This window comes from Ambystoma mexicanum, chromosome 5q, assembly GCF_040938575.1.
Source record: "Ambystoma mexicanum isolate Mex_15411 chromosome 5q, UKY_AmexF1_1, whole genome shotgun sequence".
Lineage (NCBI taxonomy): Eukaryota > Metazoa > Chordata > Amphibia > Caudata > Ambystomatidae > Ambystoma > Ambystoma mexicanum.
In genome coordinates this window covers 1246658983-1246676106 of record NC_090933.1, presented here as the reverse complement: position 1 = coordinate 1246676106, position 17124 = coordinate 1246658983, and positions in this window count along the sequence as shown.

Sequence of the window (17124 nt, the reverse complement as noted above, 5' to 3'; positions counted from 1 at the left end):
GTGGTAGGGCTCATCATATTTGCATAGATTTTCAGCAGAGATCATCAAGACATGACCCCTTCATGCGAGTCGATGGGCAACACCCTTCTCCTCCCTAGTGATGGTCAGCCCAGGGATGCCATCGTTACTCACCCGCTCATTGACTAAGTTCATCACAAACTGAGGTATGCAATATTTGTTGGTTTCTTTCCCATTCGTCACCATTGCTGTTCTTTGTACCACCATGGCACCTTGCTCTTTTTCCCCTGCAGGGTTGCTTGGCCACCCCAGTGCTCTTAGCACCGACTAATGCTTCTTGTCGACCCAATGCTTCTCACACCCTTTCAGTTTAACTTGCACCCTCCCAGCCAGCTATGGTCTTTGCACCCCCACCCCAAAGCCCTACCGATTGGCTTTGCCAATGCTTGTTTTCTGTGTTGTGTCAATGGCTGAGAAACGGCCTCTTTACATCTGGGAATCAATGAAAGGACACACAACAAACCATTTTAATTGGATGACCAAATCTTAATGTGTTGTCATCCCTTGGAATTGGCTCGTGCACCTTGTTTGGGATTTAGAAACACTAAGAGCCCCATTATGAATTTGGCCTCAAACTCGAATACGATTACCACAGGTAGTAAACACTGCTTACGGCCTGATTTATACTTACTCCCCATTTGTTGACCCCGATTGGACTCCGTTTGGGATTAGCGTTACTGCATGCATCACAATGGGCCTCATTACGACCCTGGCGCTAAGTGAAAAACGATGGCGGTAAATGGTTACCGCCATCGTTTTCTGCCAGGTCCGATCATGACCCGTGACCGTTAACTACGATGCCATTAGCGGCATCGTAGTTAACGCTGCCGCTAACTGCGCTAAGGGTGCGCGCACGCGACCGGCCACACCGTACTTAGCGCCATGGCGGAAAGGTACGCAAATGCCGACCCAAGCGGACATGCACCTAACGCCATCACCCAGCCCATTTAGTACCTTACCGCCATGGTGCTAATTACGCCATCGCGAACCAACCGTAAAGGGCCATGTAAAGTGAATGCAGCTGCCACAGGTGCACAGAAACAGCACAGGTGAAGGCAATACAGACTCAGGAAGTACAAAAAGAGCACACCCCAACCCTTCCCACACCCAGTCACACTCCACAATGATACCAATACGACTAGCAATGTTGGGGCTGGAGGACCTGATAGCAATGCATGTGCTACAACAGCAACAACAACAACAGGCAGCACAGAGGAGACGCAGGAGGAGAAGGAGGGCAAGGCAGGCCCAGCAAGCCCCACCAGCACAGCCAGTGCCACCACGCAGGCAGCCCCCAATCCCACGCATCAGAGCCAATCCATTCAACCTCACTGCTGAGCAGATCCACACCCTGTACCGTTTGGACTGGGACACCATCACCGCCATCGTAGACATGATACACAACGACATCGTCAGCATGATAGAAACTCCAACCGCCACCCCCGCCCCTACTGAAGGTAGTGTCTGTACTCCACTTCCTGGCCACAGGCACCTACCAGCACACAATGGGGCACTTGCATGGCATTTCACAACCATTATTCTCACAAACACTCATCCAAGTGCTCGATGCCCTCCTCAAGCACACAGACGGCCACATCTCATTACCACGGACTGCCCAGGACATTGCAAACACCAAAGTGGGTTTCCATGCAGTAGCCGGCATACCCGGTTGCATTGGTGCCATCGACTGCACCCATGTGGAATTGGTGGTTCCACGTGCCATGGAGGTAAAGTACCGCAACCGGAAACAGTTCCACTCAATCAACGTTCAAATGATCTGTGACTCCATGGTCTGTGACTCCAACAAGATCATCACACATTGTTGTGCCCGATTCCCCGGATCAACCCATGATTCTATTGTCCTGAGGAACTCCACAATACCATGCTACATGGAGCGACATGCAGGCCCAAGATCCTGGCTACTCGGTGAGTCCAATGTCATGGAAGTGGGCAGGTGAATGACGTACCGATGCATACTCCACCTGGCTGATAGGGGAGGGGGGATGATGCATACTCTACCTGGCTGATAGGCGGGGGGGATGATGCATACTCCACCTGGCTGAAAGGGGGGGGGGGAGGAATGATGCATACTCCACCTGGCTGAAAGGGGGGGGAATGATGCATACTCCACCTGGCTGAAAGGGGGGGTAATGATGCATACTCCACCTGGCTGATAGGGGGGGGGGAATGATGCATACTCCACCTGGCTGAAAGGGGGGGGAATGATGCATACTCCACCTGGCTGTGAGTAACACAGAGAACCGAGACAGAGGATGGGCACTCACAATGCACTCAACCCCTTTGCATACATTGGGTGATGGCATGCAAAACAGGCCATGGGAGCCATGAGCATATACTGGTTGCATTGTGTGAATCAATTAGTGCATGTAGAAGTGAGCCAAAGTAACAGTTGGATGCAAGCCATGGTGGCACATCATGTTCTTGATCAGACGACATGACTGACACATACATTCTCGCTTACATACAGGTGATGCAGGCTATCCCCTGAAGAGGTGGCTCCTTACACCAGTCCGGAACCCGCAGAACCAGCACGAGGAGGACTTCAACCGTGCACATACAAGTACTCGTGTGGTCATAGAGCAGACATTCGGCCTATTGAAGGCACGGTTCCGAAGCCTCAGCAGGTCTGGTGGGGCACTCCTGTACCACCATGAGAAGGTGGCAAAGATCGTCATGGCATGTGTCATGCTACACAATATGTGCGTCAGACGGAATGTGCCCCTGCCCCCTGACGCAGAACTGCAACCACCTGACGATGAGGATGAGGAGGGTGCAGATGGGGCGGCACCCCATGGAGGAGGCGACGCACAGGAGGGGCGTGCAATGCGCCAAAGTATCATCGACCACTGCTTCTAGCACACACGGCTGGTGTGAATCACATGGAGACTGCACTTGGGGCACTGTGTGTCTCTGGGACATGAACACTGTGGACTGTACACCAATAAAGCACACATACGCAATGAAAATGTCCACACATTTCATTTTGGGAAAGAAAAAAGTGTATTTAAACTATGAAACGTCGTGACACACCCCCTCCCCCTCCCCCCTGCACACCCAAACACACCCCCTCCCCCCTCCCCCCTGTACACCCCAACACACCCCCTCCCCCCTCCCCCCTGCACACCCCAACACACCTCCTCCCCCCTCCCCCCTGCACACCCCAACACACCCCCTCCCCGCTCCCCCCTGCACACCCCAACACACCCCCTCCCCCCTCCCCCCTGCACACCCCATGTAGGTGTCAACAGATGCCTGTGACAGTGGCCACAGGCTGTTACAAGCCCCCTCTCCCGGCCCCCGGGGCACCCCTGGCTGTGGAGCGCAGGTTACGTCCAGAACATCGGACGGGGCTACTCTGTGCAGAACTGGCAGTGGAGGATGTCCCTGCCTGCCCCCGTGCATGCACGTCCTGTAGGGTGTGGGTGAGCTCAGTGAGCGCACGACGCAAGCCGGCAAGTTCAGCACAGATGTCCCTGGACATGGCCTGCATGGCATCCCTCAGGGTGGCAGTGCTCTGTGCTACTTCGGCCCTTAGGGTCTCTGTGGCCTGTTCAATGGTTGCCCTAGCCCCCACACATTCCGCGGCATGCTCAGCCAGCATCGTGGACAGTTGTTGCTGCCGTTCTGTGATGTCCTCGAGGGACTGCTGCCCCTGCTGGCCCATGGCCAGTGCTGGTGGTGTGATGGAGGGGCTGCTCCCCTCCTGTGGACTGAGGACTGGGCATGGGGTAGAAGGCCACTCCTCTACCTCTGTGTGCCCCTGTGTGTGATCCTCGTGGGGGCTGGCGTCTGACAAACAGGGGGAATGTAGTAGGTCAGTGGGGCTTCTGACTTCATGCTCCTCAATGTCTGAGTCTGAACATGCAGCTATTGCAGCTGTCTCACCCATGTTGCTGCTGGCTGCTGACCCGGTGCCTTCTGTGGCAGGCAATGTTGGTAGAGGTGGAGCAGCTGCTGCTGGCCTGCTGACTACAGGGGTGCTTGCCGGTGGGACGTCCGGTATGCTTGCAGTGGGTCCTGCTTGTTGTGGGGTCTGTCTCACTGCAGCTGAGGTTGAGGGTGCGGGGACGGTATTATTGGCCTTCTTGGCTCTCTTCGTCGCAGGGGTGTCCTGGTCCTCGGGGTGTGAATCTGTGCCTGTGGTGGAGCAAAGGAGGGAGGGCGTTATTGATGGGTCTGCGGACTTTGGAATGACAATGATAGACATTATTCTGGTCAGTAGATGAGGCAGATTTCAGGCAGGGCCATGCAGGTTGTCTCCTTTTAGTGTGGAATGTGGATGCAGGTATGCGGGTGCCAGCAGTGTATACAGGGTGGTGCTCGCATGTGGCTATGGGCAGTGTGGAAATGTGTTGCATTTACACTCTAGGGCAACCTTGTGCTACACATGAATGGACTGCAGTGACTATGGCATGTCTTGTTTGAGGCACCTACCTTCATCGCCTGATGTCGGAGCTCCCCTTTCCATCCCTCCGACGCCTTCAATGGCTTCCATGCCAATCGTGGTTGCACACATCTCCTCCCACGGTTGGAGTTTTAGTGGGGATTCCGACCCTCCACCGGTACCCAGGGCAAGGTTGCGGTTCGCAGAGATGACGGCTCTGACCCGTATGCGAAGGTCGTCCCAGCGCTTCCTGCACTGCTGTGGGGTGCGGGGTACGGTCCCCACCGCGCTGACACGCTCGGCCACCAGGGCCCAGATGGCCTTCTTTTTCCCTATCGCTGTCCTGGTCATTTCCGGGGAGAAAACAACAGCTGCGTTGTCTTGCAGGGTCTCCGCAAGCATGCAGAGTTCCGCCCGGCTAAATCTTTCCTGGCGCTGGCGGTCACATGCCTTCTTAACAGCTTTAGGCATTTTTGGGTAGTTGGATGGGTGGGTGATTGGTTGGGACAGGTGTCAGGGTTGGATCTGGTGTTGTTCGGTAGGATGGCAATGGATTGTATTTTTAAAGATGGCCGACGTGCTGTTTCCCGTTCCGGCGCGATGACGCTATTTCCAGTTCTGCTTTTTACGGCCACCGCAAATTACGGTGGCCGCTAATTACGGTGGCCGCTACTTACGGTGGCCGCTACTTACGGTGGCGGAAGTGCACCTTGCTCGCTTTACGATGCCGGTAGGGGCCTTTTCCGCCATGGCGTTAATTGCATTACCGCCATGGCGTAATGCTCGTGCGCGATGGGTCGTAATGTGGCGCTCTTTACGCCATCGGCCCACGGCGTAATCGCTCATTACGCCATGGCGGTAATGACGGAAGATTACCGCCTGGGTCGTAACGAGGCCCAATGATCACTATTTTACTTCCACGCACAAGTGACCAGGTATGGGCCCTGAAACCCTTGAACAGGTGGAGCGGTGAAACAGGTGATATTTTCAAGTCTGTTTCACCACTACATGGGACTGTGCGTTTATATTTGAAGGATCCCCCTTTTTCTTTTTAAAACAGAGTCTGTTTGGTTTTGTGGAGACAACAGCGGGCTACAAAAAAAAAAAATGCCCCCGTTTCCTTTGTAAAATTGCTTGTAATGAAAAGAGGCTCTTTCACTATAGAAGCGCAGTCGACGTTCCTGGTGATGTTGTCTTTCAGCGCCTTGTCCAGCCTGGCCGCTTTCTGACTGATGCTGTTTTGCTGTCTGCGCCTGTTTTTGATTGGCTGCTTCCCATTTCAATTTCCCTTGTCGTTACTTTCTTTAAAAACTAAATACTAACCAATAAGCACAAAGCAATAGTCAATACCAGCCTATTACCTGCAGCCAATTCAGACGGAGAAGCAAGACTGATAGGTCACTGCAAATGCACAAGGAGTGAGGGCTGCCCATCAATACATGTTTACCTGGGAGGGATTAATCACGTGGTGCCAATTTGGGGTATTCTCTTCATTAAGTCAGTGCACAAACAGGTTTTTTCAAATGGGGCAACACAACTTAATTGGTCAAATTAACCATCCAACGTCCATCCTCATAAATCGACACACACCGTCTAACCTCTCCAACAAGAACTCCACCACTCTCTGACACACCAATGAATGTACTCTTATCCTATGTCTGCCTCTCGACCACCATGTAACCCGGTCAACTGCACTTACTGTTTTTATCTTGTATGTCTATATTCTGCTGTAACCTCCTCTAAGTCTGCGGCGCCCAGTGACCTCAGTGTTCGGCGCGCGGTATAAATAAAGAAACTAAACTAAACTAACTAAACTTCTGCATACACCATGTCAATCCCAGGTAACTCTCTCCAGCTTTCCCTCATTCCTTCCACTCTCCCATCATCTGCCTCTGAGCTGGGGGACTTAGGGGAGGGGGGGGTTTGGGGGGTTCAAGGAGACATCATCAAGATTTGCAGGTGGAGCTCTTTTAATACTCCAATATCTAAACTAAACTTCTGCATACACCATGTCAATCCCAGGTGACTCTCTCCAGCTTTCCCTCATTCCTTCCACTCTCCCATCATCTGCCTCTGAGCTGGGGGACTTAGGGGAGGGGGGGTTTTGGGGGGGTTCAAGGAGACATCATCAAGATTTGCAGGTGGAGCTCTTTTAATACTCCAATATCTAAACTAAACTTCTGCATACACCATGTCAATCCCAGGTGACTCTCTCCAGCTTTCCCTCATTCCTTCCACTCTCCCATCATCTGCCTCTGAGCTGGGGGACTTAGGGGAGGGGGGGATTTTGGGGGGGTTCAAGGAGACATCATCAAGATTTGCAGGTGGAGCTCTTTTAATACTCCAATATCTAAACTAAACTTCTGCATACACCATGTCAATCCCAGGTGACTCTCTCCAGCTTTCCCTCATTCCTTCCACTCTCCCATCATCTGCCTCTGAGCTGGGGGACTTAGGGGAGGGGGGGGTTTTGGGGGGGTTCAAGGAGACATCATCAAGATTTGCAGGTGGAGCTCTTTTAATACTCCAATATCTAAACTAAACTTCTGCATACACCATGTCAATCCCAGGTGACTCTCTCCAGCTTTCCCTCATTCCTTCCACTCTCCCATCATCTGCCTCTGAGCTGGGGGACTTAGGGGAGGGGGGGGGTTTGGGGGGGTTCAAGGAGACATCATCAAGATTTGCAGGTGGAGCTCTTTTAATACTCCAATATCTAAACTAAACTTCTGCATACACCATGTCAATCCCAGGTGACTCTCTCCAGCTTTCCCTCATTCCTTCCACTCTCCCATCATCTGCCTCTGAGCTGGGGGAGTTAGGGGGGGGGGGTTTGGGAGGGTTCAAGGTGACATCATCAAGATTTGCAGGTGGAGCTCTTTTAATACTCCAATACCCCATCAATCATCTCTGTAGCCTTTTCCACAGTCACTGATGGATGTGTGTTGCTTCCTCTTCCATCTCCTTGAAATCAGGTACACCCATCCATTAGCACGGTGTAGATACAGGTGGGACAGACACCTAATACTGCCGACTAGAGAAACTTGTGCACGGGTGAACTGTGTCCTACTGCGCTAGGGTAATGAAAGTACTGCGTGACAGCGGCGCGGTGAGCGGTAAGTGGTAGTCCTTAATAACACCAAACAAAATGAGTAAGGTGAATAAAATCTGTGTCCCAGAGCCACGGCTGTCTTTGCACAAGTTACTTCCAGAAAATAAACTGGACTAGCAACTGACTCAGGACTCTGGGACACTGATTTTATGGACAATTCTTCCAAAGATATTGTATAATTATATTGGCCAAGCACGAAGTGCAAGGGGTTATTCACCTTTCTCTAGTTGTGTAAACGGTTTATAAAATGTGCCTACCATCAAGTTGGTTAAGAATAACAGCCAAATGCAATTTAGCTTGTGGTCTGTGCAGTATGAAAAACCTGAGGACCTGTGATTGACCTGAGGAAGCATGCATGGGATTGTGGGGGTAAAGGTCCCCAAATCTGATCCTGAATATTACCATCAGCTGTGGTGAATGATACCATATACTCAACAAATCTGACTGGAGGACGGAGACTGTGTCAGATATAAGGTTGAAATATTGTCCTGGGTAGGTGGGGACAACTAGTTCTGGGATACACAGAACCACCTCAATTTCAATTTCCGGTGGTGGTTCGAGGTCCCTGAATTATTTTAATTGTTTGGGACATTCCCCTTGAAACACATCGGTACCCCCCTGCCTGCATCAACACCACAGGATTCCACCTGCATGCATCAACACCATAGGATTCCACTTGCATGCATCAACACGACATGATTCCACCTGCATGCATCAACACCACATGATTCCACCTGCATGCAACAACACCACAGGATTCCACCTGCATGCATCAACACGACATGATTCCACCTGCATGCGTCAACACCACAGGATTCCACTTGCATGCATCAACGCCACAGGATTCCACCTGCATGCATCAACACAACATGATTCCACCTGCATGCATCAACAACACAGGATTCCACCTGCATGCATCAACACAACAGGATTCCACCTGCATGCATCAACACCACAGGATTCGCAACTGTGTTACCCTAATTAATTTATCTTTTGTCACATGTTTAATACCACAGACCGTCGAAAAGCAGGATCGGGAATCAAGACAAACACATTGCCCCTGAGCTATCCTCCCTGCTACCCTGCACCCTACTAACAATCTCTCCTACCTTTTCTCCTCCAGGGTCACGAGCAGCAGAGGCTGAGGTGCACGATAGAAAACCACGTTATGTTCCCCATAAGGTGAACATCGAATGTTCCCGTGGGCAATTCAACAAACCGGAAGTGACTGTTGTCCTCTTGATTCCCAACTGCACAAACCATCCAACTCTCCCTCTAATACGCAGACAAGAATAAGCGCCAGAAGCACAATCTTAGGAAGGCAGGTTATACAAGCAGAAGAATTCTACTATATAAAAAACTGGACCAAGCTCAGTGGTATTTACTCACAATCCCTCCCAAAATCAATAAAGGCATGATCATTAAGAAGGCGGCAATGGTGCGCGGTCGGGATACAGCGTCGGAAGGTGATGGAACCCTACAAGAGGGCAGAAGGAATACATCTATGGATGAAACCCCCATGAATACCGGAATATTTGCTTTGAAAGGGTCGGGCGTTGTTGCTTTACCTCGACCCCCTCTGCATGCATAGGATCAAAGAGAGGCCTCGCCGGCCGGTGAATGGATCGTTCTGAGCGGTTGGGTAGGTCCCCCCCCACCGGTGGATGGATCGTTCCGAGCGGCCGGGTAGGGCCCCTGCTTGCTCCCATAGACATCATCAGAAGATTTCAGATGGATAGTTCTAATAATTACAGAGCAATATGGGTAACTAATGTTTCAGAAGGCTCCGGGGTTCTCAAAACAATGGCTGCGCTGCACAGTCTGTGCTTCCTTTCAATGCCATGTTAAGATATCAGTGTATGGGTCTAATTCACCAAGAGAGTCACAGAAGCTTAGGCAATTTACACCCTAGGATACAGCTAAATTATAAGGTACTCAAGTATGTAAATTTACATGGATTTGCCTAAATTATGCAGGGACTGTCTTTATATTGTGGTATGCATTGACTTGCACCAGAAGATGCTAGCCACTACTTCCAAATGGTTTTCTTTATTTCTTTATTTTTCATGATTCACGTGTCATAAGCTTCACCAGTTTTGACAGTCTCCTGCTACGTTTTCTGGTGGTTTGAAAATTGCACTCCCAGGACTTCTGCTAATGTTAGGGCAGCCATCAACCGAAACCAGGAGTCAGGACACGTGCAGACTTGAAGTCCGCCGATGCAAAAAGGAAAGGACCAGAAAACAAGCCACCTCTGCCTACACCCCCAGACTATGGAACCTCCTCCTCGTCAGCATCAGACTCGCCCCCACGATCCTGCAAATCAGAAAAGAACTCAAGACCCACCTCTTCAATGAGTCTCTCCTCTTCAACACCTAGGCCATCACGCCGTCCCTCGTGCCTAATGACTCGCTAGACACTGTCCGCCCCTTAATCCCCATCACCCGGTACAGCTGTACCCCTAATATGTGCCCCTCTGTATTCTAACCCCCTGCTGTATTTCTGTTCTGTTATTACCTTAATAATAATAATAATAATAGTAATAATAATAATAATAATAATTATAACATTAATAATAATAATGATGATAATAATAAGTCTTCAACTCGGCCTGTGCTACCCATAGGTGAGTTAAGGAGACTTCAAGGAGGATTTTTTTATACCACTGTTTGGGAGTGGCTGGATAGGGTAGTCCAGTAGCCACTCTCCCGCTTGACTCTCCCAGTTCATTCTCCACTTTCTGGTGAGGGTGGTGTTATTGAGTGCAGCATACAGAGACATTTGCAATACCAATATAATTGAATTTTGAAATCAGCCAGATTGATTTTTCCAGAGAGGCAGGTCAGAATTATTTGCAAGAATACAATATGTGAAAGGCATTTGTAACAGGAAAATTAATTAAAGAAAATAATATATATACATATGCCAGAGAGTCGGATAAGATATTTTACGAGAGAACGTAAACAGAGGAGACAGATTTTATGTCAAGACCGCAGGCTCATATCATGCTGAACTATTAAGTGTGATTGGGCAGCAGCAAACAAACCAAAAAGCACAGTAACCTGCTGCTGGACTGACAATTCTACCAGCAACAAATAAAAAAGGGAACATCCCGGTGTATGCCAGCACCTGGAAGTGCACAGACGATTTAATGCTGTAATACACGTCTTCCTCCATCATGTTTTTTACTTTGGGCTATTAGGTGGCGAAAGTTGAAACTACTGTCTTAGAGTGAAGCAAGGGAGAAATGGCAATGAGGAGGGACACAAAGCTGGTAGGTGTTGTTTGGCTATTTGCCCACCCATTGACTGCTCATGGCCATGCTCCTCCATATGGCCATTCCCTCCCAGTTCCTGCCCCTCCCCGCCCAAAACACTGCCTCATGGAAACTCTTTGAGCTCACTTTGCTCAAGCCTTACCATCAAACTGTACACTCAAAGTGGCTGCCAGTGTTTTTTCAAAGCAGTCTGACTTAATTGGAGCTGTAAAGCCGCTACTGGCGTAATAAAAATGTCTTCACCAGGTCTGCCTTCAACCACGCTATTTATAAGCGTGTCCTTCACTGAAGTCCTGTTAAAGCAAGCATTGAAAAAGCCAACCGTTTTGGTTTGTATAAATGTATTAGGCATATGCCAGGCACTGCTATTAGATGCCAAGGTATGTGCAGCATTTTGCACCTGCTACCATCAATGGCCGGTTAATACCACTACGGCAGTGCCTGGCAAGTGCCTTTCCCATGCCCACAAAAGAGCCCAAACTGTTGGCATTGCTAATGCTTGTTTCATCTGCAGCACACTTGCCTGGGTATATTTCCTCCCTTTTGCACTTCTTCCATCGCTGGGTCTTCTCTGCCTTTTCTCTTTTTTGTGGAGGCCCCGGGGATCTAGGCATGTGCGCAGGGCGCAATACTGTGTCATTGGGCATCTGACCCCTGGTGCACTACAATGCCAGTGGCCATTCATAGGGCATTTAATAGGCCATGTGTATGGTTTCTCATATGCCTCATGCTCAATATTCAAGGTCCTCTGCCACAGGCGGCACAGAGAGGCACACAATGCCCACACGTCAGCATTCCCTTTGCGGTTCCTACCACCTCCTACTGCAGGCGGAGGCAGTTCCAATCTTTCACTCCTCCCCAGAGAGGTAGGTCTGTGGTGGGGAAGACTGGGGCCTCTGCAAGATGAGCCAGGGGGAATTTAGGAGACTTGCCCCCTTCTACTGGAAGTCCCATCTGCCCTCTGGAGAAGGCGTTAAAGCGGGTAGTATAGCTCAATGGCAATGCGCTCGTCTTGGAAGCAAGACTACACGGAGCAACACAGGTCCGAATTCTGGGTCCACGCTTAGAAACCTCTTCGGTATTAAGCGCGTTATAAATAACCTATCATATCATATCAAAGCAAACTACACATTTGAAAGATCCAACTAGCTGTTATGGGGACAGGGGTTCTTCCCGGGTAAAAGCTGAGAGGAGAGCTGATGGTAGCATTATCCTGTCCTCCAAACTCTCTTAACTAGCACACAAGAGCAGCCAGCAAAACAATGAACATTTCCCATTGCTGAATCCCATGTCAGCAAGGTTTGTGATCATTACTCCTCTGACCATGACCTCATCTCTGGCAACACTGGTGGCTGGTCTCTTCCTAGAAGAGTCATTGATACTTTGAAGATGACAGTTTTTCAGTGGAGAGGATGAGGAGACACGGTTTTTCCAGAGGTAACCCTTGACAGCATGGGAGCCCCTTTGTTCCCCCCTCATAACATTGAATACTCATATTCCTGGTAGAGGTGCCCTCCTGACATTGTAGATGCTTTCATTGCTTGCTGGATCAGTAAAGGGATTGACAAACAGGCACAGAATATACCCCAGTCCAGCTAATCCCAACAAGACTGCAGCTGAACCTCAGCAAGACCCTGAAGTCTTTGACTTTCTGCAAAATGTATGGCATAATTACCAGAAAAGATATTGGCGGGCACTGGAAGGCCTGTCAAGAAAAGCTTCTGGGTGTCTGGACCTTCTTACTTAAATGCTCAGAGCCTCCGAGATCACCAGAACGGACCAGGCCTCTCTAGATCCTGAGCTAGTAAGGGGTTTGCTGCAATGGTATATATGCTGTTTGGCAATCCCAACATGGCCACTGAACGTAGCAAAGATTTTTGCACCTCAAGATTAACTTAAAATTCAGAGAGTTGTCCATATTGTAATGACTTCAATCTATGGAATATATTCCAATTTCTGTTTCAGGTTCTATTACAGAGAGCTGGCCCCTGATCTGCCTCAGCCCCCCACCTTATGACAATGTCACCCCTAAATCTGGGATACAGAACAGGCTGTTGTTTATGTGACTATTCTGATGGTCACATGACCAGGTCATCTCAGTCAGTTGGCCCACCCACCACCAGGCTGCTACTTAAGGACTCCAGGCCAGCTCCAGGCAGCAACCATAGAGGTAACTGCTGATCATGTGACCAGGTCCTGTCACTCAGTTGCTCCTCCCACCACCTTTTTGTAAGCCTTCTAGGCAGACAGCATTGAGGCGCTGCTGATCACAAGACCATGCTCTGCCTTTCAGTTGCTTCATGCGCCAGCAGGCTTTTCTCTTTCCGGGCAGCTACTTAACGGATCCAGCCCAGCTCCAAGCAGACAGCATTAAGGAGGCTGCGTTTCATGTGACCAGGTCCTGCCACTAAGTTGCTCCTCCCACCACACCAGGGGTCGCGCCTTCCAGGCAGACAGCATTGAGGAGGATGCTGGTCATGTGACCATGTCCTGACACCCAGTTGCTCCACCCACCACCAGGTTGTGCGCCTTCCAGGCAGACAGCATTGAGGCGGTTGCTGGTCACATGACCAGGTCCTGCCACTCAGTTTCTCCTCCCACCACCGCAGGTTTGGCTCCTTACAGGCAGACAGCATTGAGGAGGCTACTAACGTGACCAGGTCCTTCCATTCAGTTTCTCCGCCCACCACCATGTTTCGCACCTTCCAGGTACCTCCTTAAGGATTCTAAGCCAGCACCAAGGAACAAAGCGTTAAGGAGGCTGCTAGTCACGTGACCAAGTCCTGACTCCTGCCACTCAGACACAGATGAAGACAAGGACCTTACCTGTTCAGGCCTACTAGCCACACTATTCTGCACTTCACATACAAAGTAGTCGCTACTGCTATTTCTCACCAAAAGACACCCCAATGTGTCTCCTCCCTCCCAGACAAATGGTCAAGAGCTCTGGGCAGCCCTGGCAAGGTACCTTGGCGAACCTCATCAATATCGCCCTTGCCCCTATCCAACACCCATGGAATGCACGCACATGCCCCCTCATGCTGACCAATGCTCGCTCAGCTGTCGCTCACGCCGCGGAGATCACAGACCTTATCTCATACAATAACCTTGATGCCCTCCTTATCCATATCTCACAAATATGATTTACCCTATCATCCCCATGCATTTGACGCCCACCTACCACCTGGCTACTGCATTCATCATGTCAATGGCCACGAAGGGCAGGAGGCAGAGAGGCAATAATCCTCAGGAGCAATTTCCCATGCTCCATCACTCCCGCTCCCAGAGCAAGCTTGTTTAAATCACTCACCTGCCGCCTCCCTTTATCTCACAAGGAATACACAACCTTCCACCTCATCTACAGAACAGCTCACAGATGTTATTCTCCCATTGCCAACGTCTCCAAATTACTCTCCTCTGCCAAATTAGAACACAGTGATAATATTTTTTCACAACCTCGACTCTCGTGGCAACAACCACTCTTGAAGCATGCTTTTGAACGGACCCGATCCATGGACCTTAAGAAAATTGTGCTCGCCCCACACACAACAAAGGCAACACTCTAGACCTAGTCTTAACATCATCCCCCCATCACCTGCACAGAACCTATCCCACTCGACTCGTCAGACCATGCTGCCATCCCACTGTCGAGCACCCACTCGACCGCGGTCCACAAACATTAAGCTAACCACGCCCTCACTCAGCACGGCTCAGTCAAAACCTTTCCGGTCAATGAGATAGAAGCAAACTTTGCTGACTTCCCCACCACAGGAAATGCCTCTGTCATCCAAGAATTATTCAAAAGCTCCATTATGAAACATTTTGGCACTCATACCCCCCTAAGAACCAGCCGTGCTAAGACCAAACCATCCAAGCCCTGGTAGACCCTTGTGCTCGCCTCTAACAAACACTCAGTCAGAGCCCTAGAGAAACTGCAGTGCAAAACACGTAACCCTGGAGATCTCACCAAACTCAGATCCTGCACCAACAGTAGGTTTTCTAATAACAGAAGCCAATGCTGCTTACTACTCCACCCCATCATGGCAGTCTCTAGCAGGAGGAAAGCCATATTTGAAGAAGTAATGCATTCTACCAACCCCTCACCCATCCCAAGCTGCCAGCAACTCGGAAATAATGTGATAGAATCAACAACTTTTTTAATTGATAAAATAGACAAAATCTGACAGCTCATTAAATCAGCCTCACACAGTATTAGCTCCTCCTGCACTCCAGCACGCAAACTGCCCCCCTGCACCAAATTCTCTGCTCCTTCTCCCCCAGATCGCAGATGATATCATTCCAGCCTCCATCATTAAACAATTGATGGGCCTGGCCATCAACACACTCCTTTCCATCATAAATACCTCCCTCAAAGAAGGGTCATTCCCGAACACCCTCGAAACTGGTCTCATACAACCTCTTTTGAAAAACACTACCCTAGACCCAAAAGCCCTGCCCAAATAACCGCCTATTACAAACCTCCTGTTTATTGACAAAATCTTAGAAAAGTATTTGCTACATAACTACTCACCAGAAATGAACAACTACACCTTCTCCACAACTATCAGTTTGTGTTAGGCCCCAAGTGTCACATTGAGACAGCCACCATCCAAGTGGTAGATGATGTCATCCAAATCATGGATAAGGTTGACTCATCCTCCTCATCCTCCTCGATCTCTCGGCTGCATTTGACACCATCAACCACCAAATTTTCCTCTACCTCCTGGGATGGGATTCTCTGGCACTGTCCTTAATTAGTTTACCTCCTACCTCTCGGGCCAACAACAGGCCATCAAGATAAATATGTTGCACTCTAACGTACTCCCAGTCTCATGTGGGGTCACCAAAGCTCCATCCTCTCACCAATCCTTTTTAACCTTTACATGGAGTCTCTGGGCACATTCCTCAAAGATCCCAAATAGCCATCCATCAATATGCAGACGATACTCAGTTGTACTTAAGAGAAAAAAGCCCACAGGACATCAGTCACCTCTGCGATTAGCTAGCCATCATCCAATCCTAGATGCTGACTGCCTACCTCAAACCTAACCCATCCAAGAGCAAATTCGTCTTCATGGGTCCACCCGCTAACCAACAAACTGTCCAACACTGTCGGATTCAGCAACGCCCTTGGGCTCCACCATTGAGAGCAGCCTGTCCTTTCAGAAATAAATAGCCAAGAAGCCCCAAATGGCCTGGCTCCAAATCGTTAACTTTCTCAAAATCGAACCCTTCATCCTGCAGGCCCTTGTGGTCTTGCACATCAAAGGGGGAAATGGCCTTCTAGCAAGGCTGTCACAGGGTGAGGGGAGGCCCGGGGCAAAATATTTGGTGAGGCCCCATTTTTTGCACTTGACCAGTGGCACCGTAAATAGGTGATGTGAGAAATCTCTACTTGAGTTTATTTATGGAAGAACTCGAATTGGGTTTATTTTTATGACTGCAAATCAACTAAAGCAAAGCCATGTTTCTAAGTTGAAGAATGGTTTATTCCAGACTTGGTATTGTATCATATGCATTAAATATAGATGTGCATGCATTATATTCTCGGAAGGGACTTTCTGAAGTTACTTGAAATACAACTCAATATATCTGTTAGAAATGTAATATATGAACACATGCCTCCCTGCTTTCACCGCAACTTCCACTTTCAAACTTTCTTCTCTGCAAATGAAGAAATAATTATTTTGTAGTCAATTTTGGAAGCTAGTGCATTTTCAATTGACAATATAGCTAGGCTATTTAATCTCTCTTGGCCCATTGTTGACCGTAGGTAGTTCTTGATTAATGACAATTTGCTAAAGGAACATTCCCCTGTAGCAAAACTAACTGGGATTGTTAACAAAATCCAAAGTCCTATGCACACCTGTGGAAATAGATTGTCCACATTTTCCTTGTATATTGTGTTCAATAAATGTAGAGGATCAGGTTCTGTACAATCTTTGAGGTTCAGAAGTGTTTTCCCCACACTGCACAGATGGTTAAGTTGATCTATGAGCTTTTCAGAAAAATCCTCCTTATAAAATTCTAGCAAATTGGTGGCTCTGCTGTGAATATATTCTGGATCCATTTGGTCAAAGTTCCACAATACACAAAATTTGTTATAAGTCTGTTCTGCGGACTTTGAGCGCTTGCTCATTTGAAAGTGGTTTCCTCAAGCGTTTCAAGACTGTCTCCAGGCATTAATGGCTCTTCTGGTGTTTCATCAAACATTTTTTTCCGTTTCTTTATCCGTAGAGCTGGAAATTCTGTTGGGATATTTAAATTTGTTGCAATTAATGTTGCTTCATGCAGTATTTTCGGTCATGAATC